The sequence below is a fragment of the Gopherus flavomarginatus genome (genome assembly GCF_025201925.1).
Source record: "Gopherus flavomarginatus isolate rGopFla2 chromosome 13 unlocalized genomic scaffold, rGopFla2.mat.asm SUPER_13_unloc_1, whole genome shotgun sequence".
NCBI lineage: Eukaryota > Metazoa > Chordata > Testudines > Testudinidae > Gopherus > Gopherus flavomarginatus.
Window position 1 is genome coordinate 3703393 of NW_026114609.1, and position 18889 is coordinate 3722281.

General features: G+C 57.2%; 1 non-coding gene across 1 annotated transcript; it reads right to left on the minus strand.

The window, feature by feature from the left end:
- Nucleotides 1–1112: 1112 nt before the first annotated feature.
- TRNAN-GUU (transfer RNA asparagine (anticodon GUU)) lies at nucleotides 1113–1186 on the minus strand. The gene has a single exon. It is a non-coding gene; the product is annotated as a tRNA-Asn (tRNA).
- Nucleotides 1187–18889: the final 17703 nt, after the last annotated feature.

Here is an 18889-nt window from a genome sequence, read left to right on the forward strand (position 1 = left end):
TCTGCTAAGACAGCGAGGCGGGCCGATTGAGCCAGAGGCGCTTGCCTGCTGCAGACACGGATCCAAGGCTGAACCTCGGCCCCCACCAGCTGAAGGCTTAACTGAGAACAGTTTAAGAAGTGCTCCCGTCTCCGGCACTCAGCTACCCAGCTCCCAGTGGGGTCCAAACCCCAAAGAGATCCCTTTTACCCTGCAGACGCTGTAAAATCCTGTGACCAGGGCAGCTGCCTAGCAGCCTGCGCATCCGCCTGCCAGCATGACAGCGCGTAAGGCCCTAATCTGGATAGTGCCGGCTGGGTGGCAAGGCTGTGAAGAGCCAGCAGAGTGGTGCAGTGGAAGCGTGCTGGGCCCATAACCCAGAGGTCAATGGATCGAAACCATCCTCTGCTATGTGTGCGTTTGTTTCTTTTCCCTCTGGGCCTTCCAGCGAGACGGTGACCAGCAGAGCGGCAAGAGGTGGCTGAGGCGGTGGCCTGCCAGAGGGCTCCCTGGCTACCTGGGCTGAAGGCAAGAGGGAGGTCTGGGTGTGGCAAGGGCCTCCTGTCCCAGAATGAGGCTGCAGTGCTTCCTGGTCCCCTTTTCCCACCCACCCCGGCGGGCTGCGGGAGAACAGGAGGGAGGCTCTCGGGGCGCTAGGCAGTGCTGTGTGGCTGTCAGGGGAAAGAGCCGAGGCTACCGACTCGACCTGCCATTGACTCGCGTGGCTCTGCGCGCCGTCAGCCGGGGCGGGCCTGGCTGTGCACGTGACTCAGGCTTGGGCAGCATGGCTGCTCTTTCCTGACGAGGCATGAGGCAGGCCAACAGCTTTGCACAGCCTACAGGGAAGTGGGAGGGAGGCGTCTTTGCGCAGGCGTGTCTCGTCCCCTTCTCCCTTGCCGCTTTGGCGGAGGCGGGAAGGGAGCAAAATGTTCCCGGCTGAAAGTTTTTGTGCTCGGCCTCGAGGATTAAGCCTGAGCCTCCGGCACGGCTGCTGGGAGACGGGTTTCTGAATGGCATCCAGCACGCTCTTTGGGCCACCAGCTGAAAGCACTGAGGCCAAGAGGCAGCAAAAGGGGACTTCAGAGGCTTCCTGCAGGCCTCGGGGAAGCAAGGAAGTAGCACGGGCTCATCGCCGTCCCCGGGTGGGCTCGAACCACCATCCTTTCGGTTAACAGCCGAACGCGCTAACCCATTGCGCCACAGAGACATGGACAAGCAAGGCTGTATGGAGCACAAAAGTCAGGAATCAGCACAGGGTACGGTCTAGCATATGCATGCAGCTCTTAGACAAGCAACAGCAAGGGACTGGACTGGTATGCAGTGAAAGTTCTGTGGGAAGGAACCGAAAAGAGCACGGGGGCTGCGGTACAGTGCTTGCGTACTCTTTCTTTGGCCTGTTTTGCTGGAAGAGTTAGCAGGGCGAAATTCCTAGTCAGAGGTCAGCAGGCGGGTTAATGCAAATTCTGGACTCTGGGACCAGAACTGGGGGTGGCGGTGGCGGTGGCGGGGGGGCGAATTTCTGTGGCACCTGCACAACCTCTGCAACCAACCTTTGCTACCTCACTCCATAACACCACACACAGAGCAGCCTTTTACCTCTCAGGAACCAAAACATACCCTGAAAGAGATCTAATGGCATAAGCTTAAGGCAAAGAACTGCAGCACTAACAAGAACAAAGAGATCAAATGGCATAACCCTAACCCTAAGGCAGTGGGGCTCCTTATGGTTGCGTGTTCCACTGTCATAAACAGGGTTAATGTCTCTTTCACCTGAAAAAAAAAGTAACCTGAAGCACCTGACCCAAGGACCAATCAGGAAACAGGATTTTTTCAACTCTGGGTGGAGGGAAGTTTGTGTGTGAATCCTTTGTTCTTGGTTTTCTGCCTGTATGCTCTCTCAGCTATGAGGGGATTTCTATTTCTTGCTTTCTAATCTTCTGTTTCCCAGTTGTAAATTCAAAGGATCAGCTAGTGATTTATATGGTTTTTTTTGTATTTACATGTCTATAGTTGCTGGAGTGCTTTGAATCGTATTCTTTTTGAATAAGGCTGTTTATTCAATATTCTTTTAAGCAATTGACCCTGTATTTGTCACCTTAATGCAGAGAGACCATTTTTATGTATTTTTCTTTCTTTTTATATAAAGCTTTCTTTTAAGACCTGTTGGAGTTTTTCTTTAGTGGGGAACTCTAGGGAATTGAGTCTACAGCTCACCAGGGAATTGGTGGGAGGAAGAAGTCAGGGGGAAATCTGTGTGTGTTAGATTGACTAGCCTGACTTTGCATTCCCTCTGGGTGAAGAGGGAAGTGCTTGTGTTTCCCGGCTGGAAAGGGGGGAGGGTGGAATCCCTCTGCTTAGATTCACGGAGGTTGCTTCTGTGTATCTCTCCAGGAACACCTGGAGTGGGGAAGGGAAAAGGTTTATTTCCCTTTGTTGTGAGACTCAAGGGATTTGGGTCTTGGGGTCCCCAGGGAAGGTTTTTGTGGGGACCAGAGTGCCCCAAAACACTCTAATTTTTTGGGTGGTGGCAGCTTTACCAGGTCCAAGCTGGTAACTAAGCTTGGAGGTTTTCATGCTAACCCCCATATTTTGGACGCTAAGGTCCAAATCTGGGACTAGGTTATGATATCCATGCTTTAATCTCACCCACCATGTATCAAGTGTGAGTTTCTCAGGCACTAGAATAGCTTTAACATGGAGTCATAGGGCTAACCCTAGCAAAACAGCCAGGATCCTTTGCTTATGCTTAGAAAGTGTGCGGTCTCCCTGAAGTCCAAGCAGCATCCGGGGTGGGGACAACATTTTCTTCCTGACAAGGATTGTTATTCCATTCCCCCAGAGCTCAAGCTAACAGGGGCAAGTGTTTGTGCAGGTCTTTGCCTCCTCCTGGGTGTGTGAGGGGGAGCAATCAACCAGGTCTTTTGTCCACGGATGATCCATAGTGGCTTGCCTGATTTCTTAGTCAGGCCTGGTCCGCACTACACAGTTAAATCGATTTAAACAGCGTTAAATTGATTTAACGCTGTACCCGTCCACACTACAAGGCACTTTAAATCGATTTTAAGAGCTCTTAAAATCGATATCTGTACTCCTCCCCAATGAGAGGAGTAACCCTAAAATCGATATTACTATATCAATTTAGGGTTAGTGTGGACGGAAATCGAAGTTATTGGTCTCATACTTTTACTGTAGCTACCCAGAGTGCACCGCTCCGGAAAACGATGGTAGCCTAGGACCATGGACGCACACCACCGAATTAATGTGCCCTAGTGTGGACGCATAAAATTGATTTTATAATATCAGTTTTATAAAACCGGTTTTGGTAATTTCGATTTTATGCTGTAGTGTAGACGTTGCCTCAGGGCCTTCTCTTGTTGGAAAGGAGATGATGCCTCTTCTGGTAAACTAGCATTTCACACTTGGCAATGCTTCTCTCCTGACAGGTGGCAGGGTGGCGGCAAGGGGGTTTACAGCTTTAGTGTCAACGCTTATATATCACCTTACAACATGGGCTACGGCTATTATAAGTGAGAAGAATGCATGCAGCAACTCACGAGCTTGTCATAAACTCTAAACACTAAACACATTTTTATAAATCTAAGGCCTGTTTTAACAACAGTAACCAACAAGTGAGAAAGACTAGGTTCCAGCCATGCGTTTGTCACTTTTCAGTAAGGCCTGCGGGCCTTGGTATGAGCTGGCACCTGGTCTGCCAGTGTCAGAAGAGGATCTTCCCTCTCTTGTCCCCAGGTGTCTGTACTGAGAGTAGTACTGTTCAACTTATTCATAAATGATCTGGGGAAAGGGGTAAACAGTGAGGTGGCAAAATTTGCAGATGATACAAAATTGCTCAAGATAGTCAAGTCTCAGGCAGACTGCGAAGAGCCATAAAGAGATCTCACAAAACTGGGTGACGGGACAACCAAATGGCAGATGAACGTCGGTGCTGTTAAGTGCAAAGTAATGCACATTGGAAAACATAATCCCAACTATCCCTATAAAACGATGGTGTCTAAATTAGCTATTACTACTCAAGAAAGAGATCTGGGAGTCATTGTGGATAGTTCTCTGAAAACATCCACTCAATATGCAGCCGAGTGTTGGCAATCATTAAGAAAGGGATAGATAAGAAGACTGAAACTATCATATCGCTTCAATAAAAATCCATGGTACGCCCACATCTTGAATACTGCGTGCTGATGCCGTCGCCCCAATCTCAAAAAAGATCTATTGGAATGGGAAAGATTCAGAAAAGGACAACAAAGATGATGAGAGGATATGGACCAGCTTCCGTCTCAGAAGAGTTTCATAAGATTGGGACTTTTCATCTTGGAAAAGAGACGACTAAAGGGGGATAAGACGGAGGTCTATAAAACCATGACCGGTGTGGAGAAAGTAAATAAGAAAGAAAAGAAAAGCTGTGGCTCTTCGGCGGCAGCTCAACCACACTGCTTCTTCTGTGGCAGTTCTGCGGCGAGTCCTCCCTCCCTTAATCTTTGGTAGACATTTGGTGGTAGCTCAAAGACTAAGACAGGGAATGGGGGACCCGCCGCCGAATTTCCGCTAAAGACCCAGACGTTCTGCCCCGATGCCATACGGGCCACCCCTTTGAATTGGCTGCTCCAAGCACCTGCTTGCTACGCTGGTGCCCGGAGCCAGCCCTGCTCCCGTGACAAGCAGGGGCTGGTGTAGAGCACGGCAGGGCAGGGAGATGACATCTCCTCTAACAGCGGAGTACTTTCACAGCAAGGGCAGCACCTCCCCGCAGTAGCACAGACCCACCTACTCCTCCTGACACCAGCACCACCCTTCCCGGCACCGCCTCATGGCAGCATCTGCTTCCAGACTCGCACCAGAAATGGGAAGTCTGGGTCAGGCCTGGCAGCAGCTGTCAGGAAATGGAAGCAGGAGACATGACCACTCCCATTGTGCTGTGGGGTCCATCCTGGCTGGTGGAAGATGGAGGCAGTGGACACTACCACTCCCATGATGCCGTAGGGTTTTCAGGTGGGGTGCCCCCCCTAGGGTTGGGTTCCAGGAGAGGTTTGGCATCTTAAGGGATTGATGGGGGGTTGCTTGGAGGAGGTTTGAAGACTAACAGCAAAGGGGAAGTTGGACAGTTGCCAGAAAACCAGGGAGACAAGGCAGGTGAGGTGATACCTGTTACTGGACCAGCTTTGGAGTCACACAAGGTCTTCTTCATGCAGGGGAAAGGTGCTCAGAGCATCACAGTTCAATAGAAAGTGGAACGCTCTGCCCCAAACACCAGACTTTCCCCTACTTCCTGGAACAGGGGGGCTGTCCCCACTGTCCTGTAAACAGCCCCACCATGTAACCCAGAAGTGGCTGCATCTTAGCACCAAGACACCAGTGGTCACTGTTCCAGAGGAGATGGTACATACAGGCCACTGCCCTACGTGGCCACCAGACGTCACAGACTGTGCACTGTCATAGCTGGCCACACACGTTACTGCACCAAGAGGTGAGGTACACACAGGCTACTACTCAAACTGGGCACCTGGGGTCACTGCAGCAAAGGTTAAGGGGGGGATACAGGCAGGGCACTGCCGCACATGGTCACAGGTGGCACTGCTGCAATGGTGCTGGTGGGGGGGAGATGATAAACAGGCTACTGCCTGAAGTGGCCACTACTACAATGGCATGGAGAGAAGGGGATGGAGAAAGCAATAGGGCACTGCCACACCAGGGCACCCCGGGGAGGTCACTGCTCCAATTAGTAGAGATACACATCGGGTAGTGCCCCAACTGGGGGTCCTACACCAGAGAGAGAAGGGGCTGGGGAGAGAAGAGAAAATCAAAGGCCACTGCCTCACTTAGCCATCGGGGTCACTACCTAAATAGGGGACACACACACACAGGGCACTGCCCCACCTGACCAGCAGGGGTTACTGCCCCAATTGGGGGATATACAGAGGGTATTGCCCCACAGGGATACCAGGGATCAGTGCCTGCCATACCTGGCACATGGGTAGAGGGGATAGGGTGACCAGATGTCCCGATTTTATAGGGATAATCCTGATATTCGGGGCTTTTTCTTATGTAGGTGCCTATTAGCCTCCACCCCGTCCCGATCCTTCACACTCTCTATCTGGTCACCTTGGGGGGCGGGGAGAGGGGGCTACACAAAGGGCACTGCCATACTTGGCCACCAGTGCACTTCCCTAGTGGGGGAGTGATACACACCAGAAGCAGGGCTCACTGCCACAAAGGGGTTGGAAGATACCCAAGGCACTGCCTGACACAGCCACCCAGGCACCCTGCCACCTTGGGGAAGGTGAAGAGTACAGCTTGGGCACTGACTCCTCTGGCTACCAGTGGTCACAGACACAATACAGGGGTTGCGGGGAGTAAATACACACAGGGGACTGCCCCACCTGGGCAACACTAGTCACTGAGATGAGAGTGGGATACGCAGAGGGCCCTGCCCCAATGGCTGATATACATACAGAGCCCTGCCTCACCTACCCACCAGCGCTAACAGGCACAATGGCAGTAGTGGGGGTCACACAGGCAACTGACCTCAGTTGCCACCAGGGGTCACTGAAGCAATGCCAGGGGGGATACATGCCAGGCATTGCTGCCCCTCGCCACCAGGAGTCACTGCTCCTACAAGAAGGCACCTACAGGACACTCCCGTGCCTGGCCAGCAGGGGTCACTATCGCTGGGGAGGGGCTATGGGGAAGCAGAGAAAGAGCAACTAACTGCAGTGGGGAAAATCACTATCTACCAGGGAGAAAGAACAGACTCTGCTAGGACATCACACCAACTCCGGCCAGGCTCGATACCAGCAATTCGGGGCTGGAGCAGCTCCAGCTAGAGGCTGAGTGCAGAGATAGGTGACCTCGGTTTCTGCGCTGAGCAGGCTGCTTTGGCAGCGAGGAGGGACAAGGAACCCCCCGGCCAGGGTGTTGCTGCCGAAGGAGGGGGAGATCTGCGAGAGTCTTTGGAGTAGCTGGTTCAGCAGCTGTGAGCCACACGCTTCTCCCTGCCTGAGCTCTCCAGGAGAGCATTACGCACAGGTGTGCGCTGGATGTGGGTACCAGTGTAACAACAGGGCCAGACTCTGCTGAGTGCTGCCTGCGAGAGACAGGGGCAGAGTCAGACAGGCAGATGGGGGCAGGAGATGACAGAGCCAGCGGCCATGAGCTGAACCCATCACAAGTCCAGCCTCTGACATCACCATCCATCCCTGCAGCTCTCCATCTGTCCTGCTGTCCGTCCAACCCTCAACCCCCCATCCATCCCCAATGTATGCCACACACACCCCTTCACCCATCTGCCTCACACACTCATCTATTTCCTCATGCATCCTGCTATCCCTCTGATTGTCCCTGCAGTGCCCAGCACAAGGACGCATAGTGGACCCTGAGCGAGGCTTTTGGGTGATACAGTAATGGAGCTAGCGGGTGATAAGGGGCATCTCTAATCCCAGCCCCACTTCTCCTGTGCCCAAAGCCATGACCGCAAGCCCACTCCTTTCAGTCTCAGACCTCACAGCCCCAAAGACTTGAATGGCCACTCACAGTGTGACCCAGTTACAGCAATGAGGTCTTCCTGGCAGGCAGGAAACATCCTTCCCAGTATGGCAGAGACCCTGCCCGTGGGCAGATAGACCCAGCAGAGCCCATAGGAGACTGGGGGTGGGGGAGCAGAGGAAGAGAATGCAGGAAACTGAACATGACAGGTGTCCATGAAAGGAGAGAGAGAGAGTTTGAGTGAAAGTTGGCCAACACAGAGAGAAAAACCTAGGAGGAAGAAAGAAATTCAGAACAGGGAGTCACCCTCATGGATGCAACTTTCTGCTAGGGAGCACACACCACTCCTGGCCAGAGAGATGATCTGCCCTCGCAAATGGCAACATCATCTCCCTTGAAGCACCTGGTTGTCTCCGCAATCCTTGGTGCTGTCTAGCATGTCTCCCTCCACAGAACTTACCCGGCCTCATCTTAGACTCCATCTTCATATTGCTCTTCTTCCCACAGCTCCTGCTCTGCTCCTCAGACCTGTTTGTCTCAGCTCTGCAGGCAGAGGGGAAGGGGCATGATGGGAACACACACGCCCCATTCCAGACACCACACAGCATCCACAGGGCTACCAAAACACCTCATCTTCGGCCAAAACCACACCTCACCCCGAGGGAGCAAAAAGCCTTTGTGAGTACAGCACACACAAGACAGGAAAAGATTAACACCCACACCCAGCCCAGCCAAAGTAGGAGGTTCCTCACCTTCCCGGCCACAGGTCCATGGGGCTCATGGATGGAGAAGTTTGGTGGGCTGTGGGGGTCCCTGAAGAACTAGCTCAGCATGTGAATGACTGGGATGTATGTGGGGGCCTGTCTGTCGGTTGGGGTGTCCAGAAGGACCTAAGGGAATAGGGGGATTAGGGATAGAGGAGAGTGGCATTGCCAAGGTGCATTGTGGGAATGTGGGATTCAGAGAGCCCAGAGTGGATGGGTGTCGGCGGTTGGACGATCCCACAGTGGTTGAAAAGGAGAACCTGGCAGGTTTGGGTGTAGCAGAGATTGAAGATGAGGAACCTCACATCCTGGGGATGGACTGTGGGAGTGGGGGGATGGGAAAGTTGGGCCTAGCAATGAGAAATGGGTTGGAGGCAATTAGGGGTGGGGCGCTGAGGACGGGGATGGGGGGGAGGAGGAGGAAGGGAGTGTGGGGTGCTGAGGATGGGAAGGAAGGTGTTTGGGGTGGGGCGAGAGGAGGAGGTCAATGTCGGGGTGCTGAGGACGGTGGGGGAGGAGGAGGTCGGGAGTGAAGGGAAAGGTCAGGTAGAGTGTACACGATGGGGGAGGGGATGCTGTGGGCTGAGGGATCCCCACAGATGGGGGTGGGGCTGGCGAGAGGGTCACAACAGATGGGGAGACACTGGGGGGCAGGTTGGGGGGGGTTGAAGGGGCTGCTGGGGCCCTACAGAGGGAGAGGAGGGGGCGGTGCTGGCAGGAGAGTCACAGTGGACGGAGGGACACTGGGGGGCAGGTTGGGGGAGGTTGAAGGCCTCCTGCTACTTCATGGCCCTTATCTGTATAGAGCTTATCTCCTGGAATGTGTCCCATCCTTATCTTGTAGGAATGCATCCTGGGAATGCATCCACTTAGCCTGTACATTCCTAGCTGCACTCTTGCTGCCATCAGGGATCTACCACCCACACAAATCCTCCCCACAGGAAATCTCTTAGAGATCTGGCTCCTTCCTCACGAGCAGTTTGACTTGAAAGATATTTTGTTCACCCTGTCCCTCCCCCTCGCCCATCCAGAACAGTTCCCTACGTACATCCTCCAGGGCTTTATACAGACCAGTTTTAGATCATTCAGGCACTGGGGCTCCTCCTGCCACTTGCCCAATGCCTGTTTAATCCGTGTTCTTTAGCACCCCCTAGTGACCAGTGGCAGAAGTGCAGTGTAGCCCTGGAAAGCTGCTCACTGCACATAGGGTGCAGATAATGTGCCTGTGTGTGAATTTCTCTCTTTTTAGGAAGAACGGATATAACGGGGAGCACTCAGCTCACTTAATTATGCCCTCCTGAGGCAACGTGGTTGTTATTTTTCAGGGCTCCTTCCTCATGTCTCTCATGTAGATTAAACAGCAAGTGGAGTTACAGGTGAGGCTGTTTTATAGATGAGTTTGGGTAACTAGCCATCCGCTTTAAAGGTCACGTGATGAAAGCGAGCACTGGGCCAAGTGAGAACAGCAGCCGCTTCCAGAGCTGGCAGCAGTTAACTTACTGCTGAGTTACCAGCCTTTGTGCTGGGCCAGCGGGACCCTCACGTGCCCCTGTGGCTGAGCCTCCAGCTCCTCTCACACACATGTGCGCACATAGGGAGGGAGGGAGGGAGGCTATAGTGGCTTTCAGCCGGGCTGCCGCACGTGGGGCTGCTCCCACACAGCTCAGCCCCTCCCCCGCCCGCTGCTGCCCAGGGAGAGGGAGAGGGAGAACTACGTGTGAGAGAGAGAACTACGTTTCCCAGTGTGCACCGGGAGGGGGCGCGTTGCCTGAGCAACCGTTCGTCACTTCCGCTCTGAGAGGAGCCAGGAACTACAACTCCCAGCCTGCCCCGGGGCGCTTCCGTCCTCTCGGCCCAGGTGAGGGCGGGTCCCCGGGTCAATCGGACACCTCCCGCCCCGCCCCCCAGAGAGCCCCGCCCCCCGTGCAGTGTGTTAACTTGCTCCGCGTGGAACGTGCCGCGCCGCTTCGCCCCTTTCACCCCCCCGCACAAAGCAGCTGATCGGGGCGGGGGCGGGAGCGCGGGGGGCGGAGGCCGAGGACCGGGGGGGGGCAGGTCAGTGCCGGGTCTGTCTCTGCCCGGTGACTTGGTACATTTGTCTGCACCGCTGGGATGTTCCCAGCGCCCCTTGTTCGCTGGGGCTGTAACCCCCCGTCTGGGTGTGAGCTGGTTTCTGGGGGTGTCCGATGAGCCTTGGAACCGGCTCCTTGTCACTCCCCGAACTCTGCCCCTTCCCCCTGAGACCCCGCCCCTACACCACCAATTCACCCGGGACCCCGCCCTCACATTCCTCCAAGGCCTCGCCCCTGTGCCACCTGTTCCCTCTAATCCCTGCCCCCTCATCGCCCCTTCCCCCGAGGCCCCGCCCCTTCCCCTAACCCCATCTCTGCATCGTCCCTTCCCCCGAGGCCCCGCCCCTTCCCCAACCCCCATCTCTGCATCGTCCCTTCCCCCGAGGCCCTGCCCCTTCCCCTAACCCCATCTCTGCATCGTCCCTTCCCCCGAGGCCCCGCCCCTTCCCCCAACCCCCATCTCTGCATCGTCCCTTCCCCCGAGGCCCCGCCCCTTCCCCTAACCCCATCTCTGCATCGTCCCTTCCCCCGAGGTCCTGCCCCTTCCCCTAACCCCCATCTCTGCATCGTCCCTTCCCCCGAGGCCCCGCCCCTTCCCCCAACCCCCATCTCTGCATCGTCCCTTCCCCCGAGGCCCCGCCCCTTCCCCCAACCCCCATCTCTGCATCGTCCCTTCCCCCGAGGCCCTGCCCCTTCCCCCAACCCCCATCTCTGCATCGTCCCTCCCCCCGAGGCCCTGCCCCTTCCCCAACCCCCATCTCTGCATCGTCCCTTCCCTCGAGGCCCTGCCCTTGCACCACCCCTACCCCCAGTCCCAGCCCCCGCCTTGCCCCTTCCCTCGAGTCCCCGCCCCTTCACCACCCATTCCCCTGAATCGCCATCCCTACATCACCCCTTTGCCCAAGACCCCGCCACATGCTTCCCCTTTGCCCCGAGACCCTGCCCTCACACTGCCTCCTCCCCGAAGTCCCCAATGCCACACTGCCCATTCTCCCGATTCCCTGCCCCCGCACCGCCCCTTCCCCCGAGACCCTGCCCTCACACTGCCTCCTCCCCGAAGTGCCCAATACCACACTGCCCATTCTCCCGATTCCCTGCCCCCACACCGCCCCTTCCCCCCAGTTCCCTGCCCCTGCACCACCCATTCACCTTAGACCCCGCCCTTACACCACCCATTCACCTGAGACCCTGCCCTCACATTGCCCCAAGACCTCACCCTCCCACTGCTCCTTCTCCCGAGACCCCGCCCCTGTACCACCCATTCACCTGAGACCCCGCCCTCCCACTGCTCCTTCTCATGGGACCCCGCCCCTGCACTGCCCCTTCCCCTGAGGCCCCCCCTTGCACTGCCCCTTGCCCCGAGGCCCCGCCCCCGCACCATTCAGTGACCCAGGAGCAGGCCAGACCTGGGAGGGGGGAGGCAGAAACATGCTTTGCTCTGCCACAGACTTCCTGGGTGTCCTTGGGCACATCACTCAGCCTCTCTGGGCCTCAGTTCTCCCGTCTGGGAAATGGGGCTGGTGGTGCTTCCTACCCTTGCACGAGCCTGGGAGGAGAATTACCCTGTGAATTAGGATGATGCTCAGATCCTGGAGTAACGGGGGAGGGGCTCAGGGGGAGCATACCTCCTGACCCTGGCTAGGCGCCCCCGGTCCCTCGTAGCAGGGGGCTGTGCAGGAGGGTCTCTTTGCAACCATGAGTGGGTGTCTGGTGGGTGCTGTCATCTCTGCCAGAGACCCCCTAGAATCTCACTAGCTTCCTCTGCATGCAGGGAGGGGCTTCCAGGGCTGCCCAGAAGGGGGGGCAAGAGGGGCAATTTGCCCCGGGCTCCGCAGGGGCCCCCACGAGAGTTTTTCGGGGCCCCTGGAGCAGGGTCCTTCACTCGCTCGGGGGCCCCAGAAAACTCTTGCGGGGCCGGGCCCCGGAGCTTCTTCCGCTCACGGTCTTCACTGGCAGGGGAGCCCTTCCGCTCCCGGTCTTTGCTGGTGGGGGATTCCTTCCTCTCCGGGGCGGAAGGACCCCCCGCCATCGCATTACCGCCGAAGCGGGACCTGCCGCCGAAGTGCAACCTGGTCTTCGGCGGTAATTCGGCGGCGGGGGGCCCTTCTGTTCAGGGACCCGCCACCGAAGTGCCCCTAAGACCCGCGGCGGGGGCCCCCTGCCACCGAATTACCGCCGAAGAGCGGGCTGCACTTCAGCAGCGGGTTCTGCTTCAGCGGTAATTCACTGGCGGGGGGTCCCTGCCATGGATCTTTGGGGCACTTCAGCAGCGGGTCCCAGAACGGAAGGGCCCCCCGCCACCGAACGGGGCCGGCTCTAAACATTTCACTGCGCGGGGGGCCCCCTGCCGCTGGCCGGTCCCACGGCTCCGGTGGACCTCCCACAGGCATGGCTGCGGAGGGTCCGCTGGTCCCTCGGCTCCGTTGGACCTCCCACAGGCGTGCCTGAGGATGCTCCACTAGAGCCGTGGGACCAGCGGACCCTCCACAGGCATGCCTGCGGGAGGTCCACCGGAGCCGCCTGCTGCCGATGGCCCCAGGCCCCCGGAATCCTTTGGGCAGCCCTGGGGGCTCCTACTTTCTGACTTGGGGGGGAGATTCTGTGATGTCAGAGCCCGTGGGGGGAGGGGTTTGAATCACAAATCTGGAGTGGCAGGACAACCCCCTTCCCCAGTCAGATTCCACTAGGGGGCTGGGCTGAGACCTGTAGGGAGGGAGACCCAGGAAAAAACAGCCGCCACTATGGAACCCAGGAGTCCTGGCTCCCAGTCCCCCTGCTCTCACCTCTAGACCCACCTCTGCTCCCAAACCAGGGATAGAGCCCAACCCCCACCTGCTGTGACCATTAGACCCCACTCCCCTTTTAGGCTCACTGCCTCTTCTATCCATGCAGCCCACCTGTCCGTCCCTTTGCTGCAGGTTCCTGGGGTGTCACCCCTGCTCTGCACTCCCTCAGTGCAACCCAAGGCCTTTCCTCCCACCAACCACATTTCCTCTCCCCCCTTGTGCTGGATCATCTGCTTGCCCCCCTGCCTCTTGCGGTGCGCTGTGCGGCATGGCTGGGGATTGTGCAATGGCCCAGCACCAGGCAAGGCAGAATATAAGCCACAGGCCCTGCCCTGGCCCCCCCCACCCCACCGGATCTGCCTTCCAGGTGCATCGGAGCCCAGCGCCCTGCACCTGTGCCCTCCTGCCCCACAAGGGGTGAGCTGCAGTCCCCACCGTGCTCTGCAGAGAGGAGAAGGATCAAGCCAACCAGCCCATTTAGGATGGGGGAATCAACACCCTTTGTTCTGCACAGCCACTGACCATCAGCAGGATTCCTCCTTCTCCTCCCTCCTGTGCCTCAGTGTGACTAAATCTCTGCACCTAGACAGCCAGTCCATCCACTGCACCTCAATCCCCCATGCCTGAGCCTCCCTGCCAAAGTCCTGCACCTGGTTCCATAGAATTAAGTCTCACATCTCGCTGGGAACTCGACTTCTTGTGCCCAGAGAGTCTCGGCCCCCGTCAGTAGATGACCTGAGTCTGAGAAACACAGTGTCCGTCTTCTCTAAAGAAGTACTTGGAGAGGTTTTTCTTGTGTGACCATGTGGCCTAATGGATAAGGCATCTGACTTTGTATCAGGTGACTGAGAATTTGAGTCCTTTTGTGCTTGTGCAGTTTTACCATTGTGCTGAAAGTCCTGCTTCCTTTAGAGCTGGAACCTCTTCTTGGCCGCTCAGACCAATGCTCTGGCTTCAGCTAGAGCCCTGGGAAGGAGTTGGAGGATGAGCATCACAAAGGCTGGGGCAGGAGCCCCAGGTGATTCCAGTCTAGCCTTTGCTGTTCCTGACTTGCCAAAGAAACTGGGCGGCTCCCCGGGCTGGTGTGTAGAGCAGTTTCCCTCTTCCAAATGTGCACCTGTCCCTGTACTTGGTGTTTCTCTGCTTCTTGCCAGCTGGGGGAAAGCCTCTTCGGGTAAAATCTCCTGTCCCACTGCAGAAGTGAGCACTGTGAGTGGGAACAGACAGAGGCCACACCAGGGGGCTGTCATAAACAGATAGCTAAGGGTTACTGTCTCTTTCACCTGAAGCACCTGACCAGAGGACCAATCAGGAAACCGGATTTTTTCAACTTTGGGTGGAGGGAATTTTGGGTCTGAGGTCTTTGTCTGTCTGCCTGCTTTCTCTGAGCTTTGGAGAAGTAGTTTCTGCTTTCTAATCTTCTGTTTCTAAGTGTAAGGACAAAGAGATCAGATAGTAAGTTATATGGTTTCTTTTCTTTGGTATTTGCATGAATATAAGTGCTGGAGTGCTTTGATTTGTATTCTTTTTGAATAAGGCTGTTTATTCATATTTCTTTTAAGCAATTAACCCTGTATTTTGTCACCTTAATACAGAGAGACCATTTGTATGTATTTTTCTTTCTTTTTTATATAAAGCTTTCTTTTAAGACCTGTTGAAGTTTTCTTTACTGGGAAATTTCAGGGAAATTGAGTCTGTACTCACCAGGGAATTGGTGGGGGGAAGAAATCAGGGGGAGATCTGTGTGTGTTGGATTTGCTAGCCTGATTTTGCATTCCCTCTGGGTGAAGAGGAAAGTGCTTTTGTTTCCAGGACTGGGAACGGAGAGGGGGAGTCACTCTGTTTGGATTCACAGAGCTTGTGTCTGTGTATCTCTCCAGGAGCACCTGGAGGGGGGAAGGGAAAAAGGATTATTTCCCTTGGTTGTGAGACTCAAGGGATTTGGGTCTTGGGGTCCCCAGGGAAGATTTTTCAGGGGGACCAGAGTGCCCCAAAACACTCTAATTTTTTGGGTGGTGGCAGCAAGTACCAGGTCCAAGCTGGTAACTAAGCTTGGAGGTTTTCATGCTAACCCCCATATTTTGGACGCTAAGGTCCAAATCTGGGACTAAAGTTATGACATGGTGTGCAGTGGTGGGATAGAATCCAGAAGCCAGTAGGAATATTATATTTTTCTTTTCTCTGCTAGGGACTTTTTAGCAGAGAGGGTTTGGTTTTCAAAGAAACCAGAGAGAATTTTTTTTTCTGCTCTCTCTGGCAGTTTGCGGCTTGCATATTAAGCAAGAAGCCATTAAGGAGCTGTTACAGGTCTTTTGTCATAACTTTAGTCCCAGATTTGGACACGTGATGTGAGGTCAGGACGTCGGGGGTAGGGGCAGTGTGGGGGCAGGACCCCAGGAGGAGGGGGCAGGGGCAGTGTGGGGGCAGGACCCCAGGAGGAGGGGGCAGGGGCAGGGCTTTGGGGAATGGGGCAGGGATTAGGGGAACAGGTGATGTGAGGCCAGGACGTCGGGGGTAGGGGCAGGGTGTGGGCAGGACCCCAGGAGGAGGGGGCAGGGGCAGTGTGGGGGCAGGACCCCAGGGGGAGGGGGCAGGGGCAGTGTAGGGGCAGGACTCCAGGAGGAGGGGGCAGGGGCAGGGCTTTGGGGGGAGGGCGGAGCTCGGGGAATGAGGAGGATTAATTCGGTTCAGTGGCAGGTTTGTCTGCGGGTGACACTGGCACTGCAGGGGGGTTAAAGCCAGGCTCACCCGAGGGAGGAGGACGGGGCTGGGTGGCCGGGCACAGCGGGAGTTCGGGGAGTGACAAGGAGCCGGTTCCAAGGCTCATCGGACACCCCCAGAAACCAACTCACACCCAGACGGGGGGTTACAGCCCCAGCGAACAAGGGGCGCTGGGAACATCCCCGCGGTGCAGACAAATGTACCAAGTCACCGGGCAGAGACAGACCCGGCACTGACCTGCCCCCCCCCCCGGTCCTCGGCCTCCGCCCCCCGCGCTCCCGCTCCCGCCCCGATCAGCTGCTTTGTGCGGGGGTGAAAGGGGCGAAGCGGCGCAGCACGGGGGGCGGGGCTCTCTGGGGGGCGGGGCGGGGATGCGGAGTTGGGGGGGGGGTGTCAGGTTGACCCAGCAACCCGCCCTCTCCTGGGCTCGAGAGGACGGAAGCGCCCCGGGGCAGGCTGGGAGTTGTAGTTCCTGGCTCGCCTCAGAGCGGAAGTGACGAACGGTTGCTCAGGCAACGCGCCCCCTCCCGGTGCACACTGGGAAGCGTAGTTCTCCCTCTCACACGCGGCCTCTATTGGAGGAGGGGCCGTAGCTCGTCAGTTCGCCGCGCCCCGCCCCGCTCCCTGATTGGCGGAGAGAGCGCGGGACAGACTCGGTGGGCGGGGCGAGCCTGGCCGGCTTTAGGGAGCGGGGGCCCAATTCGAACAGTCTCGCTGGGCCCGGCAGGGACACAAACAGACCCCGCGGGGCGGGGCTCAGCGGGCGGCGCTCCCAGGCTGCGGCGGGTCCTGCACTCGCTCCCGATCTGCGGCGGCGCTGAGGGACCTGCTGCCGCAGACCCGGAGCCAGCGCAGGACCCGCCGCAGACCCGGAGCGCCGCCCGCTGAGCCAGCACTGAACAGGCGCCTCCAGCCAGGGCAGAGATTCTCACTGGGCGCGGGGCCGGAATTGGTGGAATTGGTCTAAAGCCAGCCCTGGGGGTGCGGCCCTGGTTCCCTCGCCCCGAGGCTTTGCTGCCCCACCCCCCCACCACCACGGGGAGCTGGGGGGGAGGCACCAGTGGGACCCGCCTCGGCCCTGATGGAGGGACGCGGGCTCGGGAGCAGCCGGCGAGCAGGGCGGGGTGGGGCGGGGCGAGGCGTGGGGGCCAGGGCCGGGCCAAGGATCGCTGACGCAGGACGGGGAGTGGCAGCTCCGCACGGGGGAACCGGGGGCTCAGACACTCAGTTCCAGGCACCAGGCCCAGCCCCTGCCACGCCCCTGCCCCGAGAGCCAGTCATGTCTTTGGGGCTGTGAGGTCTGAGACTGTGAGGTCTGAGACTGAGAGGGGTGGGCTCACCGTCATGGCTTTGGACAGAGGAGAAGTGGGACTGGGATTAGAGATGCTCCTTAGCACCCGCTAGCTCCATTACCGCAAGGCTCAAAAGCCTTGCTCAGAGTCCAGTATGCCTCATTGTGCTGGGCACTGCAGGGACAATCAGAGGGACAGCAGGATGCATGAGGAAATAGATGAGTGTGTGAGGCAGATGGTTGAAGGGGGGTGTGTGGCATACACTGGGGTCGGCTGGGGGGTTGAGGGTTGGACGGACAGCGGGACAGATGGAGAGCTGCAGGGACAGATGGTGATGTCACGGGTTGGACTTGTGATGGGCTCAGCTCTTGGCCGCTGACTCTGTCATCTCCTGCCCCCATCTGCCCGTCTGACTCTGCCCCTGTCTCTCGCAGGCAGCACTCAGCAGAGTCTGGCCTTGTTGTTACACTGGTGCCTACATTCAGCGCACACCTGTGTGTAATGTGCTCCTGGAGAGCTCAGGCAGGGAGAAGCGTGTGGCTCACGGCTGCTGAACCAGCTACTCCAAAGAGTGCCGCAGATCTCCCCCTCCTTGGGCAGCAAGACCCTGGGCAGGGGGTTCCCTGTCCCTCCTCGCTGCCAAAGCAGCCTGCTCAGCACAGAAACCGAGGTCACCTGTCTCCGCCCAGCCTCTAGCTCGAGCTGCTCCAGCCCCGAATTGCTGGTATCCAGCCTGGCTGGAGTTGGTGCGATGTCCTAGTGCAGTCCGTTCTTTCTCCCCGGTAGATTCTGATTTTCCCCACTGCGGTTAGTTGCTCTTTCTCTGCTTCCCCATAACCCCTCCCCAGTGATACTGACCCCTGCTGGCCAGGCACGGGAGTGTCCTGTAGGTGCCTTCTTGTAGGAGCAGTGACTCCTGGTGGCGAGGGGCAGCAATGCCGGGCATAGATCCCCCCTAGCATTGCTCCAGAGACCCCTGGTGGCAACTGAAGTCAGTTTCCTATGTGACCCCACCACTGCCATTGCACCTGTGAGCGCTGGTGGGTAGGTGAGGCAGGGCCCTGTATGTATATCAGCCACTGGGGCAGGGCCCTCTGCGAATCCCATTCTCATCTCGGTGACTCGTGTTGCCCAGGTGGGGCAGTCCCCTGTGTGTATTTACTCCCCCCAACCCCTGCATTGGGCCTGTGACCACTGGTAGCCAGAGGAGTCAGTGCCCAAGCTGTATTCTTAACCTCCCCCAAGATGGCAGGGTGCCTGGGTGGCTGTGTCAAGCAGTGCCCTGGGTATCTTCCAAGCCCTTTGTGGCAGTGAGCCCTGCTTCTGGTGTGTGTCACTCCCCCACTAGGGATGTGCACTGTTGGCCCAGTATGGCAGTGCCCTTTGTGTAGCCCCCTCTCTCCCCTCCCCCCTCCGCAGGGTGACCAGATAGAAAGTGTGAAGGATCGGGATGGGGTGGAGGCTAATAGGCACCTACATAAGAAAAATCCCCGAATATCAGGACTATCCCTATAAAATCGGGACATCTGGTCACCCTATCCCCTATACCCGTGTGCCAGGTATGGCAGTCACTGATCCCTTGCATCCCTGTGGGGCAATACCCTCTGTATATCCCCCAATTGGGGCAGTGACCACTGCTGGTTAGGTGGGGCAGTGCCCTCTGTGTGTGTGTGTGTTCCCTATTTAGGTAGTGACCTCGATGGCTAAGTGAGGCAGTGGCCTTTCATTTCCTCTTCTCTCCCCATCCCCCTCCCTCTCTGGAGTAGGGCCCCCAGTTG